Raw genomic sequence first — 20,960 nt, forward strand, 5'->3', positions numbered from 1 at the left:
TGTGATTGGTCTTTTTGGCTCAAAACTTCAATGACAAGTAGTACCAGTGCAATTGCATCGAATGGTTCTACCAATCATTCTACTGTTTCTGGCCTGCCTACTTCAATTTCTGAACCCACAGATGATAATATTCAATCTGATTCAGAGTTAGGAATTCGATGCAGGAGATTACCCGCAAGATTAAATGATTATGTTTTATCTTCAGCATTTTCATCTTTTATTCGGTATGTTATTTGCATGCCATTTGAAATATTGAATTTTGTCTTCCTTGTAAAGGGGGAGAAGTTGTAGTGTATTGATTTGTACTTAGGTCCTAGCGCTGTACCACAGTGCGAGGACACATGTGATGTTGTATGCCTTTAAACTGTGTTCTATGTTCGAATGCTTCCATCCTTCTCTAGGGATTCTAGCAACTTTAGTCAGTTGCTTGGTGTCCGGGAGCGGAGCGGGAGCGTCTGGTTGTGGGTGCTTCAACTAAGAAGAATAAATACTTTTTAAAGATATCCACTTTGTCTTCTGGAAGTTATTCACTACATGGAAGAAATTGTTCAATCTTGTTCTGTCTGCCAATGCACTGCAAAAGAGAAAGGAATTGAAGAATTACATATGTCAGATCTTGCAGATGCTGTATGGTCAAATGTGGTACAAAAGGGGGTGGTGATGGACAGAGCATCTGAATCAATCAAACACTCACACCCAGTCAAAAGATCTGGGTTTAATCCATCACCGTTCTTTAGCCCACTCTGCCACCCCAGCTCAGACATGGCTATATGCAAATCAGTCTGACCCTGTGCCTCATGGGAACAGTCCAGCCTGAACTGCCAAGCCATGTCTTCCCTGGACCGGAAACAAGCTTCCGAGGACCGGTTTCTGGCATTTCAGCCGTCTTCAGCCCGGCTTGCTTGAATCCAGTGGCAAAGTGAGCAAGGGACTCACGTCTGAGCATACCCTGCCACTCTATGGCGGCCAAAAGCGGTATAAAAGGGGGTGGTGATGGACGGAGCATCTGAATCAATCAAACACTCACACACAGTCAAAAGATCTGGGTGTGAGTGTTTGATTAATTCAGCTGCTCTGTGCATCACCACCCCCTTTTGTACTGCGTATGGTCAAATGTAGCAGCAGATTTTTATGGGCCATTAGATTCTGAACATTACTTGCTAGCAGTAGTAGATGAGTATTCTCGTTTTCCAATCGTAAAATTAATATCCTCTACTTTCACTTTAACGGTACTTCCAGTATTAGATGAGATATTCTCAACATGGGGAATACCTAATATATTGAAGACAGACAATGGACTAACTCCAATGTGGCCTAGAGCAAATGGAATGGTAGAAAGATTGATGGAAACGATTACAAAAGCAATACAAAGAACAAAATTTTCACAAATCTCAATAAATCAAGCGTTATGTCAAATTTTAAGAGACTATAGAAATACTCCTTATACATCAACTGGAAAGTGCCCTTCAGACTTAATATTTGGGCAATCAAGGAAAACTTGCTTGCCACAGTTACCTTCAACTCCTCCGCAAGTACACAATGAAGTACTAGAAAAAGCAAAGGAAAAAATTAAATACTACGTAGTAGAAAAGTCTCCTCTTTTTTAGGTATTCTTCTCCCTTCGTTGCTATTGTAAAATAGTCATCCAGACACAGTAAATATAATCCAAAAGTATCCCTTTAATGGAGCTTGTAGATCAGCATCCACATTCATCTCTGTGCTTCTCTTAAATGCCTCCTGCGCATTCCTTTAGACTTAACATTCTTTTTACAGCTAATATTATGATGTCATTTATACATCATTACAGTCTCCTCACGGCTGCAGCCATGTTATCCTGCAGCAGCTGCCCCTCTGTTTAATCACAGGCAGCTCGCTCACAGGTCATCGCCTGCAGCTGCACTGTGCAATCACAGGCAGCTGCTGCTCATGTACCTTTCTGGGGATTACCTCATGCTGGTGGCTGTTGAGGGGTTAGCCCAGGACGGGGGCCCCGGCATTATAGAGCATGACCTGGTGGTAATCATCCAGGGAGGTCCTGATCCTGCTCAGGATACTTTTCTACTGCATACCCTGTAGAAACAGCGCAGGGGGCGCTATGGCCTCATGTTTATGGGGCACACAGCTAATTCATGTGGACTATGGCATTCGCCTACAGCTCCTGCCCACATGCAATTATTTTTTGATGTGTACCCTAACTACTGTTTTTTATGCCCTACTATTTGTCCTGTATTGTATTGTCAGGATAACAGATAATGGTATTCTCAGAGACTGCACCATATGCACAGTGAATTTGCACTTTAATGATGTTCTTGTGACTGGGGCCATATATATGTCTTCATATTTTTCCCTATCTACGTGATGTCATGACAATTGTCTAGTTGGCAAAGTGATGTATGTGGTTGTGGTCTATGTGTTTTATATGCATTGTTATTACAAGGGCCAAGTAGCACCGTGATGTGTGTGATCCTTGGTCTCATTTGGTTTTGTGCATTATACAAAGGATATTTTTATATAGCCTTATGTGGAGTCTCTTTTGCGGTGTACCTAGTGGGCCACTGGTGTGTGTGTTGCGCAAAGGCTTTACACATTGCCTCTAGGATAGGCTTGACTGTTCAGTAAATAAACCAAGGGATTGAGCAGGGGTTATCTTGTGTGTGTAAAACTCCCTTACCCTTACTAGAGTGGTGCATACCCTAGTCAACCGGAAAACCCATTTCTAACATCATCTAATTCCCTTTTCATTTCTTAAAATTTGAAGTGCTTATCAAAGTGCCATAGGTTTATAATCACAATTTTTTGCAAAAGTTTATACCCTGCAAGTAGTAATGTTTAGTGCTTTTCCTAAACCTATAAGTGAATTTCTAGTATATTTAGTAAATTATAAGAGGACAAAGTATAACCTCATCTAATGTCATCCTTGATCTGGATTTTTCAAGGGACAAAAACATTCATTGGTATAGTTATGTGAGCGTGTTGATCCACTACTGGTCCTGATGATTTTATTGTCAAAAGCATTAAGTGTGGGCGGAAAATCCGTTCCGCTCGCGGATTTTGGGGATTTTATGCAAATTCGCAATCCGCGAGATTCGCGAATTTCCCGCAAAATCCGCGAGCGGAACGGATTGGGTCAAAAGTTGAAGCAAACTTGGGGTGATTAATGATTGTGTAAATTAATTTGACCTTCAACTCGAGCACCTGCTTTACTTTATCTATTAGTGCTTCCTGTTGAAGCTGACTTTGTAGCTATTTTAGAATGGTGCTAGCAGCTTGCCGGCGCCATTCTAAGTGGGGCTGAGGCCAGAAGGGCACAAAGTGGGACAGAGTGCAGAAGGGGACAAAACACGAGTTGGGCAGAGGGCAGAAGGGCACAGAAACGAGTGGGGCAGAGGGCAGAAGGGGACAAAAACGAGTGGGGCAGAGGGCAGAAGAGCACAAAAACGAGTGGGACAGAGGGCAGAAACGAGTGGGGCAGAGGGCAGAAGACCACAAAAACGAGTTGGGCAGAGGGCAGAATAGCACAAAAACGAGTGGGGCAGAGGGCAAAAGGGGACAAAAACGAGTGGGGCAGTGGGTAGAAGAGCAGAAAACGGAGTGGGACAGAGGGCAGAAACGAGTGGGGCAGAGGGCAGAAGACCACAAAAACGAGTTGGGCAGAGGGCAGAAGAGCACAAAAACGAGTGGGGCAGAGGGCAAAAGGGCACAAACACGAGCGGGATAGAGGGCAGAAAGGCACAAAAACGAGTGGTACAGAGGGCAGAAGGGCATAATAAACGAGAGAGTGGCAGTGATGAACCAGAGGGCGCATCACGGTCTCGCCCAAAAAAAGACAGCGAACACGCGCGAACATGCCAAAACGCCCCGCAAACATGCAAAGCGCCGCCGCGAACACATAAAAATAAAAAAATCTGCAAATTCGCACAAATTCGCGAATTTTGCGAATCGCGAATTCGCAAACCCGCAAATTCTCGAATCGCAAATTCGCAAAATTCGCCCATGCTTAAAAAGCATATTTTCTCATCAGAGACCACAGATGCCAAACATCGAGATTATCAAGTATCTACTGAGCATCACCTGTGTTCACTGACATTGGGAAAATAGAATATGTGTCTGTGATCTATTGTGACTAACAATGACTTCTTTTAGCTCTGATTGCATTCTTTCTGGCATGAATCCCCATTGATCATGGTTTATCAATAAAGGAAGGTAATGCTTTATCAATGTACCATGATATTAGTGACTACATAATCAGAATTTAAAAGTATGATCAACAATGTAAAGAAACAAAAGTGTGCCACTTTGGCAGATTTTCAATCAGACTAACTATTATTTTATAAAAATAATGAATTCTGAGAAAGGCACTGGCAGGAAATTAGTATTTGTGAGAAGGTGCCTCTTTTTGCATTGTCTTCTCCATTTGTAGGGAAAAGATGCTGCTGGTGTTTGACTCTGTGGAAACTGCTAACCAGACCCCAGCGCATGTGCTCTGATCCATACAATCTGTTGAAATTGGCTAACATCTAATTGGCATTTTAGCTTTTCAACATGTCAATAGTATATTGTGCCCAAAATACACCTATTGCATGCATTGAAAGGGAAATGTCTCCCATGCTGTACAGCACTACTATGCCATATACTTGTGTGCCTATTCAAATATGACTCCAGCACTACGACTTTACCCTGGTAACTGCAGTTTAACAGTGGCAGCCCGACTTGTCAAAAGGACTCTTTTGGACAGGAGAAAACCTGCCTTTAAAATTTTAAAAATCACCCCCTCCCAATTATGTTTTGCAGCTCAGAAGGCAGGGTGCATTGTATTTAAAAGTAGCCATGAAATCTCTCGGTGAACGTGCGCTTTTTACATTTCTATTAAGATAAGATAAGATAAGACATGTACAAAAAAAGTTAACATGCCCTTACAGTGGCTAGCGCCAAAAAGCTATTCTCACTGTAACGAGGCTAGCTGGCCCATAGAGGACTAATAGAAAGCACAATTAAATATTAATTCTGCTATCTCTGGATTGGAGTCTGCGAGTAAAATGACTAAACTGCCTTTTAATCATTTATTTAATGCCCAACATAATGATGAAGGCACATTTTCAACCAATATTAAGAAAAGGTAACTTTTACGAAGGTATCTTTTCCCTGCCTGAAGCTTCTAGAGGCTAAACTGCATTGTCTTCTGAACTGAAGGGCCAATATTGAACAGCCCTTGTTAAGGCCTAAAAACTGCTAGCAGACCAGACACAAAGACCTGGGTTTGGGTAAGTGGTTTGTCTTCCTTTGGTAGGAAGATCAGTTGGGAGTTTTACCAGGGCCTGCCCTATCACAACCAAATGTTAGGTGACACCTGGGAAGGTACCAGCTTTTGTCCTCCCAGTGTGCTAGTCACCAGATCCAGTGGGGAGAGAACTGCCCCCAGAACTGCCTTGAAGTGACCAAAGGAGGAGGCAAAGCTCATTACCCTGGCCACACCACTGCATGGGCACGAAGGCTCTGCACAAGGGGGGAAAGGCTTTTTTATCTTGTTTTGACACCCAAGTGCTGTTCCTAATATTCTGGGTCTTGGAGTTTGGGGATTGTGAGTGTATCCTACCAGACTTCTCCTATCGCTCCTGAAAACCTGGGTCTTAGAAAATGTTTGAACTTCCAGACCTCTGGATAACCATCACAAGGCACCCCATCCTAGCCAATCAATGTGTAAACTCGGGGGCTAGGAAATCAGGCTTCTTCCACTCAGAGCAGCAAATCTGATCCAATGGACCATCACTGAAAAGGTATTCAGCCTTGTGGAATTCAAAGTTGGATACAGCACAACGTTGCCCAGCTGAAGGATTCCAAATCCAAAAAATGAGACCTAAGGTAAAATTCAGATGAGTGGACTCTGGGTGCGAAATTAGAATTTTTTCCACCAAGACCAGTGGCTTTAACAGGACATCACACAATGCATATGTAAGTTGGTGAAGCCTTCTTCAGATACATCCTGCTGCCTCAGCACACTTTTGGCTTCCAGAAAAAAGACTCAGGGCCAGATGTAGGAAGGCTATTACCGGTCGGTAACGGCTGAAATCGACCGTTACCGACCGGAAATAGGCTTTTCCTATGTAGGTGGCAAATTTACCGAATCGGTAATTACCGATTCGGTAAATTCCGAATCTTAACGATTCGGTATTTTTTACCAAATTTTTAACTACATAGCATTTACCGATTTGAAAATACTGAATCGGTAAAATTCTGTATTTTCTAATCGGTAAATTACAATTACCAAATCTAGCCCTATGTCTGAAGGTAAAACCTCCAACTAGGCCAAACTTGATTGGAGTATCCAACATGGGCTCCATCACAGTTAGCCTAAAATCACACCAAGGCCTCGGTCTAACAAGTCATTTGACTTCCATTGGTGCTGGGTGCATTTTTGTGATATTTTTACTTTAAGTTTTAAAAATTCATATCTCCATTTGTCCTTATTGAATTAATTTTTTTAAAGTATTATTTTGTTCATTTAATTTTGCTCAAAATGCATAAATTGGATAGGGATTTGTATTGTCTTGTGTTTTTGACGTTGTAACTGTTTTGGTACTTTTAACTACTTTGCACATTTGAAGTTAAGAAAGCCTGCTCTGTGCAATAGCTACCTTGGGTTGAGCTCAGGTTTAAAGTATTGAAACCTTTAACTGGATCAAACACGATAGTGTCTTTATTGCTTGTGGTAGACCTCATTCCACCCCAACAAATAAACCCCTTTCTTACAGTATTACCAATAATTGAAATTGTTAGGTATAAACACTTTTTAAAGTGAAACATTTATACATTATTTTATTTCTGGTATAAATAGTTACTCTTATTGCTTTTGAGAAGCCCTCATGCTCACATTCCAAAAGGTCTTTTCCAATCTCAGAGTTAATTATACACTCTAAAGTTAGTCTGTAACATTATACACCAGATACAGTTTAACTTCCAGTTATAGTTGCTACTGATCAATGTCTTGAAGGCACTCATAAATATCCATCACATGAGACATTCATTAATTATGGCATCCGCTTGTTTTAAAAGGGTTATAAACAACATATAAAATATAGTTTGCTTTAACAGATTCTGTCAGATTTGTTAATATGTAGCCATCGTTTTTTCTACTTCAGCTATCTTTGCTTGAAATATTTTAAATGCTTCCTTCCTGATATTTTAAACTACATAAGCTACTCCTATTTTCAGTGTCTTTCAATGTTCAGTTCATCTTTTCAATTAATTAGTCGTATTGATCAATACGTATGTCCTCTCCAATCTTAAATCAATGTGGGTAGAAAATCCTAGGCCATCCGCAAAGTAAGTGACCAGAGAGTCTAGGACCAGTGGAGAAAAGAGTTGTCGAAAAATGGTGTGTATATTAAAAAATATATATTTAATTTAACATAGATAAAAATCATATAGAGACTCAAACATATAAAAAAGTCAAACTATATGATACAGTAAAATAGTAACATATAAAAAATCTTTAAAGAAATTCAAAAACAATAAGTAAAAAACATATACATCATATCAGCATTATAGATCAAAACAAGTTGCAAGTGATTATACATTCAGAATTCAAAATGACATGAGAAATACTGCAGAATTAATTATAAAGACTCGACGCGCGTTTCGGCAGAGAAAAAAAACGCCTTCCTCAGGAGTCATAGATGAAACTCTGAAAGAACATTATTGGAAGAGTATTATAAATCACAATACAAATATTATTTAACATAGTTAATACATATTACTAACTGCATAAACATTTTTTATTTTTTACACAAATCAGAATTCGAAAACACTTATTCTACCTAACAGGTCTAGACATAAAATTTGGTCACTTATTGTCATATGATAGACAGGTATATATACAATGTCAGTGCAGTACTTAGCTAGACGGAGGACAAATGGTCAACAAGTCATGTAAGGTTCATTACTTATATAAGTCAAGGTTAGATTTCTTCATTACATTTAAGGATGTTTCCGAATAGATTCTTCGACAAAGAAGTTGATAGAGAATAACGTGTTTAAATCTTACTGTGAAACATCATGATATAAATCAATCAACTTACATTTGCAGTGTTGTCTTTCAATTCACTAGCTTAAAGTAATCGATGATAACTTCTTTAAAAAAATACAGGGCCACTTGATAAAGGGTAATACCTGATCAAACAAAATGTATAACAATCAACAAAACGGTTGTATATGTATGAAGACTCTTTGAACACAATGAGCCATTCAATGTTTAACTACATGCGGTCAGGTTTGTATTTTATGAAATTGATATAAGGACTTCAGGGACTAGTGAGTATGGCGAAGAAGATGATATAGGTACATGGTCACTGAACTACCTGTTCCAATTAATTCTTCACATGCATGTCATATTGTGCCATATAAAGAAAATAGATTATTCAAATGAGATTCAGTATTTTTTGTACAGATATCAGCTGAATGTCACTGTGGCTAAGAAGGAAATGGAGAAAGAAACTCATAAGGGGAAACTGTCGGCATATACTGTTCAGGATCTAACATAGAAAAGTCGACACCCATAATGAGTGACCTGATAGTTTTGTTTGAAAAAAAGTTACCTAATATCTTCACAACGTGGATTTTGAGGCCCAGTGTATCGGGATATATCAATTGGTATAGGCGTCCAGATGTTAGCACATAATCATTACTGCAAAAAAATATAAATAAAAAGGATATAAACATGTCTAAGGTCAATGCAGTGCTCGATAGATTATGTCAAAGAACACTCACTAAAGACGAGCTCATGAAGGAATTATATAGGTATTGTTGTACCTAATATAGATAGGCATGTACCTTAGAGCATAAAGCTGGTGCTTCTTCGATCGCAATTCATTTCAATTCTTTGATCCAAAAACGGGTCGGAATGCCGGGAGTAATTTAGTGGCTGAAAGAATCAAAAATCGCCAGGTAATTGAAAACAGGCCGAACATAGCTCTATGGACGCCAGCGCACAGAAAATTGGTGAGGCGGCAGGGGATATTAGAAACAAGAAATGCCACGTAATGAAACAAGCCACGAGTAGCTCTACGGACGCCAGTGCACAGATAAATGATGTGGCGGCCGGGGATATTAGTGCGCATTTAAGCGTTCTTACCTTAAAGTAGGCAAATAGTTGCCGACAGCAAGATGGTGCTGTTCCAAGTGTTTAACGCCTTCGCTGCTAGGCCTTTTCCCCTCCTGTGCTGAGCCCTTTTTTGGCTATTTGGGGTAGTGCGCGCTTAGGCCCCTGTAACTTTTTGACCACATAAGCTATCCACGCCAAATTTGCGTCCTTTTATTCCAACATCATGTGGATTCCAAAGGCGCCCAGGGTTTGTGTATTCCCTTGGAGGGGTCCCAGAAATTAACCAAAATATAGTCATTTTTTTGTTTTTTTCAGAAAAATGGGAAAAACGGGCTGCAAATGAAAGCCTCTGGGTTTTTCCCTGAAAATGGTATCAAAAAAGGGTTTGTGGGGCTGAAATCTCCGTTTTCTCAGCTTTCAGGGAATGACAGTCTTTTGTCAGGGAACCAACATTTTTCACACAGTTTTGGCATTTTTCTGGGACATAGCCTATTTTTGCTATTTTTAGAGCTTTCCACCTCCTTCCAATTAATGGTAGAAAAGAGTTTGAAAGCAATAATGGATCCTAGAAAGCTGTACATTTTCGAAAAGTAAACAAAAATCTGAATTCAGAAAGGGGTCATTTGTCTAAATCCATGAAGGATTCTTTATCGAAACTAACAGTTAAATCTTGGAATAATAGAAGATTTGTTGAAAAAAACAGCGTTTTGTCTCAACGTTTTCACCTATAACTTTTTCTAATCTTGACAGCTCTTGGAAAGCAATATACTGTTACATCCGTTAGACCTTCCTGGTTGTGGGGATATATAGGACTTGTAGTTTCACCAAGAACCCAACGAACCCAGATCCAAAAACTGAGCAGCAACTTGCAATAGTTTTTTTTCTTTTACTGGGTATAGAGCACTTTGTCTTAGAAAATGTATACATGGAAAAATCTGTATAAAAGACACCTATGTATTTCTGAATTGGGTACAAAATATAGAGTTCAGAAACAGTATATAATTGCACATTTTCAAAATTGGGAATACCCATACTAGCTTGAGAATTATTGGTCATTTTTCAAAAACATTTTTTTTTTACACAATGTCTGTCATTGAAAGGGAGAAATGCTAGAAAGCTCATTTGGTAATAACAGTTGATTTACAAATCTGAATTACCCAAAGTCTCCCGATAAAAACGGTACCTCACTTGTGTGGGTCGGCCTTGTGCCTGCGATAGGAAACGGCGCAAAATGCACCGTGGTCACACCTCAATTTTGCAGTTACAAATTGACCCTTTTATGGCAAAGTGCCTACCTGTAGTTTTTGCACCCTAGCTCTGCCGGCACCTAGAGAAACCTAGCAAACCTATACATTTTTGGAAAGTAGACACCCTGGGGAATTCAGGATGGGGTGACTCGACTGCCTACCACCAGGCTTTGTTACCCAGAATCCCTTGCAAAGTTTAGAATTTGACAAAAAAAACAAATTTTCCTCACATTTCTGTAGTGTAAAGTTCTGGAATCTGCGTGGATCAACAAACTTCCACCCACCCAGCGTTCCCCCAGGTCTCTCGAGAAAAATGGTACCTCACTTGCGTGGGTAGGCATAGTGGCTGCGACACGAAACAGCTCAAAATGCAACGTGGTTGCACTTCAATTTCCCAGTGAAATCTTGTGCTTTTTGGACAAAGAGACTACCTTTTGTTTTTGAGTCCTAGCTCTGCCAGCACATAGGGAAACCTAGCAAACCTATACATTTTTTAAAACTAGACACCCAGGGAAATTCAGGATGGGGTGACTCGTCTGCCTACCCCCAGGTTTTGTTACCCAGAATCCCTTGCAAAGCTAAAATTATGACAAAAAAAACACATTTTCCTCACATTTCTGTGGTGGAAAGTTCTGGAATCTGCGTGGATCAACAAATTTCCACCCACCCAGCGTTCCCCCAGGTCTCCTGAGAAAAATGATACCTCACTTGCGTGGGTAGGCATAGTGGCTGCAACACGAAACATCGCAAAACGCAATGTGGTTGCACCTCAATTTCCCAGTGAAATCTTGTGCTTTTTGGACAAAGAGACTACCTTTAGTTTTTGAGTCCTAGCTCTGCCAGCACCTAGGGAAACCTAGCAAACCTATACATTTTTGAAAACTAGACACCCAGGGAAATTCAGGATGGGGTGACTCGTCTGCCTACCCCCTGGTTTTGTTACCCAGAATCCCTTGCAAAGCTAAAAATATGACAAAAAAAACACATTTTCCTCACATTTCCGTGGTGGAAAGTTCTGGAATCAGCGTGGATCAACAAATTTCTACCCACCCAGCGTTCCCCCAGGTCCCCCGAAAAAAAATGGTACGTCACTTGCATTGTTAGGCATAGTGGCTGTGACATGAAACGGCGCAAAACGCAACGTCGTTGCACCTCAATTTCACGGTGAAATCTTGCGCTTTTTGGAGGAAGAGACAACCTTTTGTTGTTGAGCTCTAGCTCTGCCAGCACCTAGGGAAACCTAGCAAACCTATACATTTTTTAAAAGTAGACACCCGGGGAAATTCAGGATGGGGTGACTCGTCTGCCTACCTCCAGGTTCCGTTACCCAGAATCCCTTGTAAAGTTGAGAAATTTGAAAAAAACACATTTTCCTCACATTTCCGTGGTGGAAAGTTCTGGAATCTGTGTGGATCAACAAATTTCCACCCACCCAGCGTTCCCCCAGGTCTCCTGAAAAAAATGCTACCTCACTTGCCTGGGTCTGAATTGTGCCTGCGACAGGAAACAGCGCAAAACGCAACGTGGTCACAACTCAATTTTGCAGTGAAATCGTGCCCTTTTTGGGCAAAGAGACTACCTTTTGTTTTTGAACCCTAGCTCTGCCGGCACCTAGGGAAACCTAGCAAACCTATATATTTTTGAAAAGTAGACACCCAGGGGAATTCAGGATGGGGTCACTCGACTGCCTACCCCCAGGTTCTCTTACCCAGAATCCCTTGCAAAGCTAAGAAATTGGAAACAAAAACGCATTTTCCTCACATTTCTGTGGTGGAATGTTCTGGAATCTGCGTGGATCACCAGATTTCCACCCACCCAGTGTTCCCCCAGATCTCCCAAGAAAAATTGTATCTCACTTGCGTGGGTAGGCATAGTGGCTGCGACAGGAAACAGCGCAAAACGCAACGTGGTCACAACTCAATTTTTCAGTGAAATTGTGCACTTTTTGGGCAAAGAGACTACCTTTAGTTTTTGAACCCTAGCTCTGCCGGCACCTAGGGAAACCTAGCAAACCTATATATTTTTGAAAAGTAGACAACCAGGGAAATTCAGGATGGGGTGACTCGACTGCCTACCCCCAGGTTCTCTTACCCATAATCCCTTGCAAAGCTAAGAAATTGGAAAAAAAACCACATTTTCCTTACATTTCTGTGGTGGCAAGTTCCGGAATCTGCGTGGATCAACAAATTTCCACGCACCCAGCATTTCCCCAGGTCTCCCGAGAAAAATGGTATCTCACTTGCATGGGTAGGCATAGTGGCTGCAACAGGAAACAGTGCAAAACGCAACGTGGTCACAACTATATTTTTCAGAGAAATTGTGCACTTTTTGGGCAAAGAGACTACCTTTTGTTTTTGAACCCTAGCTCTGCCGGCACCTAGGGAAACCTAGCAAACCTATATATTTTTGAAAAGTAGATACCCAGGGGAATTCAGGATGGGGTGACTCGACTGCCTACCCCCAGGTTCTCTTACCCAGAATCCCTTGCAAAGCTAAGAAATTGGAAAAAAACACATTTTCCTCATATTTCTGTGGTGGAAAGTTCCGGAATCTGCGTGGATCAACAAATTTCCACCCACCCTGCGTTCCCCCAGGTCTCCCGAGAAAAATGGTATCTCACTTGCGTGGGTAGGCATAGTGGCTGCGACAGGAAACCGTGCAAAACGCAACGTGGTCACAACTCAATTTTCCAATGAAATTGTGCACTTTTTGGGCAAAGAGACTACCTTTTGTTTTTGAACCCTAGCTCTGCCGGCACCTAGGGAAACCTAGCAAACCTATATATTTTTGAAAAGGTAGACAACCAGGGGAATTCAGGATGGGGTGACTCGACTGCCTACCCCCAGGTTCTCTTACCCAGAATCCCTTGCAAAGCTAAGAAATTGAAAAAAAAAACACATTTTCCTTACATTTCTGTGGTGGAAAGTTCTGGAATCTGCGTGGATCAACAAATTTCCACCCACCCAGCGTTCCCCCAGGTCTCCCGAGAAAAATGGTATCTCACTTGCGTGGGTAGGCATAGTGGCTGCGACAGGAAACAGTGCAAAACGCAATGTGGTCACAACTCAATTTTTCAGTGAAATTGTGCACATTTTGGGCAAAGAGACTACGTTTTGTTTTTGAACCCTAGCTCTGCCGGCACCTAGGGAAACCTAGCAAACCTATATATTTTTGAAAAGTAGACACCCAGGGAAATTCAGGATGGGGTGACACGACTGCCTACCCCCAGGTTCTCTTACCCAGAATCCCTTGCAAAGCTAAGAAATTGGAAAAAAAAACACATTTTCCTCACATTTCTGTGGTGGAAAGTTCCGGAATCTGCGTGGATCAACAAATTTCCACCCACCCAGCGTTCCACCAGGTCTCCCGAGAAAAATGGTATCTCACTTGCGTGGGTAGGCATAGTGGCTGCGACAGGAAACAGTGCAAAACGCAACGTGGTCACAACTATATTTTTCAGTGAAATTGTGCACTTTTTGGGCAAAGAGACTACCTTTTGTTTTTGAACCCTAGCTCTGCCGGCACCTACAGAAACCTAGCAAACCTATATATTTTTGAAAAGTAGACACCCAGGGAAATTCAGGATGGGGTGACTCGACTGCCTACCCCCAGGTTCTCTTACCCAGAATCCCTTGCAAAGCTAAGAAATTGGGAAAAAAACACATTTTCCTTACATTTCTGTGGTGGAAAGTTCCGGAATCTGCGTGGATAAACAAATTTCCACCCACCCAGCGTTCCCCCAGGTCTCCCGAGAAAAATGGTATCTCACTTGCGTGGGTAGGCATAGTGGCTGTGACAGGAAACAGTGCAAAACGCAACGTGGTCACAACTCAATTTTTCAGTGAAATTGTGCCCTTTTTGGGCAAAGAGACTACCTTTTGTTTTTGAACCCTAGCTCTGCCGGCACCTAGGGAAACCTAGCAAACCTATATATTTTTGAAAAGAAGACACCCAGGGGAATTCAGGATGGGGTCACTTGACTGCCTACCCCCAGGTTCTCTTACCCAGAATCCCTTGCAAAGCTAAGAAATTGGAAAAAAACCACATTTTCCTCACATTTCTGTGGTGGAAAGTTCCGGAATCTGCGTGGATCAACAAATTTCCACCCACCCAGCATTCCCCCAGGTCTCCCGAGAAAAATGGTATCTCACTTGCGTGGGTAGGCATAGTGGCTGCGACAGGAAACAGCGCAAAACGCAACGTGGTCACAACTCAATTTTTCTGTGAAATTGTGGCCTTTTTGGGCAAAGAGACTACCTTTTGTTTTTTAACCCTAGCTCTGCCGGCACCTAGGGAAACCTAGCAAACCTATATATTTTTGAAAAGTAGACACCCAGGGGAATTCAGGATGGGGTCACTCGACTGCCTACCCCCAGGTTCTCTTACCCAGAATCCCTTGCAAAGCTAAGAAATTGGAAAAAAAAACACATTTTCCTCACATTTCTGTGGTGGAAAGTTCCGGAATCTGCGTGGATCAACAAATTTCCACCCACCCAGCATTCCCCCAGGTCTCCCGAGAAAAATGGTATCTCACTTGCGTGGGTAGGCATAGTGGCTGCGACAGGAAACAGCGCAAAACGAAACGTGGTCACAACTCAATTTTTCTGTGAAATTGTGGCCTTTTTGGGCAAAGAGACTACCTTTTGTTTTTGAACCCTAGCTCTGCCGGCACCTAGGGAAACCTAGCAAACCTATATATTTTTGAAAAGTAGACACCCTGGGGAATTCAGGATGGGGTCACTCGACTGCCTACCCCCAGGTTCTCTTACCCAGAATCCCTTGCAAAGCTAAGAAATTGGAGAAAAAAACACATTTTCCTCACATTTCTGTGGTGGAAAGTTCCGGAATCTGCGTGGATCAACAAATTTTCACCCACCCAGCGTTCCCCCAGGTCTCCCGAGAAAAATGGTATCTCACTTGAGTGGGTAGGCATAGTGGCTGCGACAGGAAACAGCGCAAAACGCAACGTGGTCACAACTCAATTTTTCTGTGAAATTGTGGCCTTTTTGGGCAAAGAGACTACCTTTTGTTTTTGAACCCTAGCTCTGCCGGCACCCAGGGAAACCTAGCAAACCTATATATTTTTGAAAAGTAGACACCCAGGGGAATTCAGGATGGGGTCACTCGACTGCCTACCCCCAGGTTCTCTTACCCAGAATCCCTTGCAAAGCTAAGAAATTGGAAAAAAAAACACATTTTCCTCACATTTCTGTGGTGGAAAGTTCCGGAATCTGCGTGGATCAACAAATTTCCACCCACCCAGCATTCCCCCAGGTCTCCCGAGAAAAATGGTATCTCACTTGCGGGGGTAGGCATAGTGGCTGCGACAGGAAACAGCGCAAAACGCAACGTGGTCACAACTCAATTTTTCTGTGAAATTGTGGCCTTTTTGGGAAAAGAGACTACCTTTTGTTTTTGAACCCTAGCTCTGCCGGCACCTAGGGAAACCTAGCAAACCTATATATTTTTGAAAAGTAGACACCCTGGGGAATTCAGGATGGGGTCACTCGACTGCCTACCCCCAGGTTCTCTTACCCAGAATCCCTTGCAAAGCTAAGAAATTGGAGAAAAAAAACACATTTTCCTCACATTTCTGTGGTGGAAAGTTCCGGAATCTGCGTGGATCAACAAATTTTCACCCACCCAGCGTTCCCCCAGGTCTCCCGAGAAAAATGGTATCTCACTTGAGTGGGTAGGCATAGTGGCTGCGACAGGAAACAGCGCAAAACGCAACGTGGTCACAACTCAATTTTTCTGTGAAATTGTGGCCTTTTTGGGCAAAGAGACTACCTTTTGTTTTTGAACCCTAGCTCTGCCGGCACCCAGGGAAACCTAGCAAACCTATATATTTTTGAAAAGTAGATACCCAGGGGAATTCAGGATGGGGTGACTCGACTGCCTACGCCCAGGTTCTCTTACCCAGAATCCCTTGCAAAGCTAAGAAATTGGGAAAAAAACACATTTTCCTCACATTTCTGTGGTGGAAAGTTCCGGAATCTGCGTGGATCAACAAATTTCCACCCACCCAGCGTTCCCCCAGGTCTCCCGAGAAAAATGGTATCTCACTTGCGTGGGTAGGCATAGTGGCTGCGACAGGAAACAGCGCAAAACGCAACGTGGTCACAACTCAATTTTTCTGTGAAATTGTGGCCTTTTTGGGCAAAGAGACTAACTTTTGTTTTTTGAACCCTAGCTCTGCCGGCACCCAGGGAAACCTAGCAAACCTATATATTTTTGAAAAGTAGACACCCAGGGGAATTCAGGATGGGGTGACTCGACTGCCTACCCCCAGGTTTTCTTACCCAGAATCCCTTGTAAAGCTAAGAAATTGGGGAAAAAAAACACATTTTCCTCACATTTCTGTGGTGGAAAGTTCCGGAATCTGCGTGGATCAACAAATTTCCACCCACCCATGCAGTAGACTGTCCCCTCACAAGCCTTTTGCAAACAAGTTCCTTTGGGAAACCTTTCCGGTTACTGCGCATTGTGCCACAAGCAACAGTGCCCACTTTGGCCAACTCCTTGAACAACCGCACACCAGTGTAGAAGTTATCTACATACAAATGGTGGCCTTTGTGAAATAATCCTCTACCTAGTTCCCATACAATCTTCTCAGTCACTCCAAAAGTGGAAGGACAACCAGGAGGGTTAATGCTGGACTCCTTACCAGTGTACACCCTGAAATTGTAGACATATCCAGTCTCACTGTCACACAACATATACAGTTTGATTCCATAGCGTGCCCTCTTACTAGGAATGTACTGCCTAAAAGCCAAGCGGCCCTTGAACAATAGCAAAGACTCATCCACTGCAATTTCTTTTCCAGGAGCAAAGATCTCAGAAAAACGATCAACAAAGTGATCAAGGACAGGCCGAATTTTAAACAGACGGTCACAATCAGGGTGATCGCGTGCCAAGGCTAAACCATTATCAACAAAATGCATCATCCGAAGAAGAAGCAAAAACCGATCACGACTTATGACTGCTGGATATATAGCTGTTGTCATCAAGGGACTAGTGGACCAATATGAAGACATTGATGGCTTCCTTAGCAAGCCCATCAAAAAAGTTAATCCCAAAAACTTCTTAATCTCTTCAACATTTGTGGGAGTCCACAGAGTAGCTCTAGAATGGGGCTTAAGACTGGCACTGTTGTCCCTCAAAAACTGTTCCGCATACAAATTGGTTTGATCAACAATCTCTTGCAAAAACACATCGTCCATAAACAACTGAAAAAAATGTATTGGCTGAAAATTCTCAGTATTCACTCTACACCCAGGAACACCAGTGAACTCTGGCAATGCCGGCTGCACCATGCCAGGGGGAACCCAGAGGCCATCCCCATGAACGGGGGGAGCAGCCACCTCAGCCTGCAGACCAGAAGCCACTTGTTGCTGTACACGTACGGGAAGCCTAACATCCACAGATACTTCTGGCTGCACATCACCAACAGAAAACATAGCATCCCCAGAAGGCTCTTGCTGCACTACACCACCGGGAAACAAAGCAGGTCCAGATGCATCTTGCTGCTCTACAACAATGGGAAGCCTAACAGCCCCAGAAGCCTCTTGCAGCACTTCACCAACGGGAAGCCCAGCAGCCTGAGAAGCTTCTTGCTGCACTACACCACCGGAAAACAAATCAGACCCTGATGCACCTTGCCGCTCTACAACAATAGGAGGCCTAACAGCACCAGATGCCGCTTGGCGCACCACAGCAATGTGAAGCCTTTTGGGCGCAGGCTGCAGCCCACCTGCCTCATGCCGACGTAAAAAGAAAGGATACCTTGCAGCCCTAGGAAGTAGCACAGCTGCCTCTTGGTCCACTACCGGCGCAACAATGTCCTCCGCTACCATAGACACTTCATCAGCACTAGAAGAAGATTCTTCATCCGATGATGATGAATCCAGGCAAAGAGAAAACTCACTGCCTGAATCTTCTCCACCAACCTCCAAATCCGAATCAGAGTCAGTCTCTGAACCATGGTCAGAGGAAGACTCAAAAAGCAAACTAGGAACCTGCTGAGCAGTAATCCTGCGACTAGCCATTATCCTTACAAAGAAAGACAGCACACACAAGTGAACAACAACCTACACTGTGCAAAGTAAGAAGTAAACAAGGTAAGGCTTTCACACAAAGATCAATACAATCCAAAACAATTTCACTCTTACCAAATACAGCTACACTCACCAGCACCTACTCTGCTGAGACACAGCAAAAAGAAATGATATCCCACTAGAAAGAAAAGAAAAAAAAACAAATTAGAAATCAAAGTGCACATCAAACACTAATGCTGAAGAAAAAAAGAAACAGAGCCACACAAACTGATATAAGTACAACCTTTTTCAAAAAGACAAACATCAAGGGAAAGTAGTACAAAATACATTCACTTACCAAGCAAAAGCAACTACACAAGCTGCAAAACCAACAGTGACGGACCCGCAACCTACAACAATCCAAACAGCAAAAGCCTGGAACAAGGCAAAAATGGAGAAGATAAAAAAATTACTACCACATTTCACAAACAATATAACAATTGAAAAAACCACACACAAATTTGCCCCCCAAATTTACATTTGCACAGAGGGGCCATCAAATAGGGCAAAGACCAATTGGGATTAGATGAGGTTTAACATCAAGACACTGGTTAATTTTTTGAATTTATTTTACTGCCTAACCCCTTTGGTGCCAGTCGGTCTTCTGCTCCTACCAGTACCCCCATCACACGGGGGCAGTAAGGACATTCATACACCTTTCGTACGTGTGACACATACAAAACATTCACACCACCAGCCGCAGACCCATCACATTACAACACTCACACCAGCAGACAGCGCCATTCAAGGGCCCATCACTTTCACACACCCAAATATCTGCCACAGCAACTACACAAAATGATGGACTGCGCAGAGTGTCACTCAACTAGCAGTGTGTGTAGTGACCAACAGAAAGTAGGTACTCACACACCGCCAGCCGAGCGCCAGTCCACCCACACCACCATCCAAGCGACAGACCATGCACACTGCCAGCCAATCACCACTCAGCGCACACCGACAGCCAAGAACCACTTCACACACACCGCCAGCCAAGCACGACTCCGTGCACAGACAGCCAAGTACCACTCCACACACACCGCCAGCCACACACCACTCCACGCACACCGCAAGCCAAGCGCCACTCCACGCACACCGCAAGCCAAGCGCCACTTCACGCACACCGCAAGCCAAGCACCACTCCACGCACACCGCAAGCCAAGCACCACTCCACGCACACCGCAAGCCAAGCACCACTCCACGCACACCATCCAGCCAAGCGCCACTCCACGCACACCATCCAGCCAAGCGCCACTCCACGCACACCATCCAGCCAAGCGCCACTCCACACACACCGCCAGCCAAGCACCACTCCGTGCACAGACAGCCAAGTACTACTCCACGCACACCATCCAGCCATGCGCCACTCCACACGCACCGCCTGCCAAGCAACACACCGCAAGCCAAGCGCCACTCCACGCACACCGCAAGCCAAGCGCCACTCCATGCACACCGCAAGCCAAGCACCACTCCACGCACACCGCAAGCCAAGCACCACTCCACGCACACCGCAAGCCAAGCGCCACTCCACGCACACCGCAAGCCAAGTGCCACTCCACGCACACCGCAAGCCAAGCACCACTCCACGCACACCGCAAGCCAAGCACCACTCCACGCACACCGCAAGCCAAGCACCACTCCACGCACACCGCAAGCCAAGCACCACTCCACGCACACCATCCAGCCAAGCGCCACTCCACGCACACCATCCAGCCAAGCGCCACTCCACGCACACCATCCAGCCAAGCGCCACTCCACACACACCGCCAGCCAAGCACCACACCGCAAGCCAAGCACCACTCCACGCACACCGCCAGCCAAGCACCAGTCCACACACACCGCCAGCCAAGCACCACTCCACGCACAGACAGCCAAGTACCACTCCACGCACACCACCAGCCAAGCACCACTCCACGCACACCGCAAGCGCCACTCCACGCACACCGCCAGCCAAGCACCACTCCACGCACACCGCAAGCAAAGCGCAACTCCACGCACACCGCAAGCAAAGCACCACTCCGTGCACAGACAGCCAAGTACCACTCCACGCACACCATCCAGCCATGCGCCACTCCACACACACCGCCAGCCAAGCAGCACTCCGTGCACAGACAGCCAAGTACCACTCCACGCACACCATCCAGCCAAGCACCACTACACACACCGCCAGGCAAACACCACTCCGATTTGCCCCAAGGGGGGGCAGAAATTCAAAAACAATTACTTGCCACCAGGAAGAGACCCTTGCCCAAGGGGTCGCTTCCAAAACATATACATTGCCCCAAAACAGATCCCTGGTGCCAGTGGGGAATTTCTGCCCCCACCTGGGGGCAAAGCAACTAAAAAAACGGGCCGATTTGCCCCCCGGGGGGGGGGCAGAAAAACAAAAAGATTATCACAGCCCACCTGGAAGCGACCCTTACCCAAGGGGTCGCTTCCCAAAACAAACATTGCCCTAATAAAAAATCCCTGGTGCCAGTGGTTTATTTCTGTCCCCCCGGGGGCAAAACGGCCGAAATAACG

This window comes from Lissotriton vulgaris, chromosome 6 (genome assembly GCF_964263255.1).
Source record: "Lissotriton vulgaris chromosome 6, aLisVul1.2, whole genome shotgun sequence".
Classification (NCBI taxonomy): domain Eukaryota; kingdom Metazoa; phylum Chordata; class Amphibia; order Caudata; family Salamandridae; genus Lissotriton; species Lissotriton vulgaris.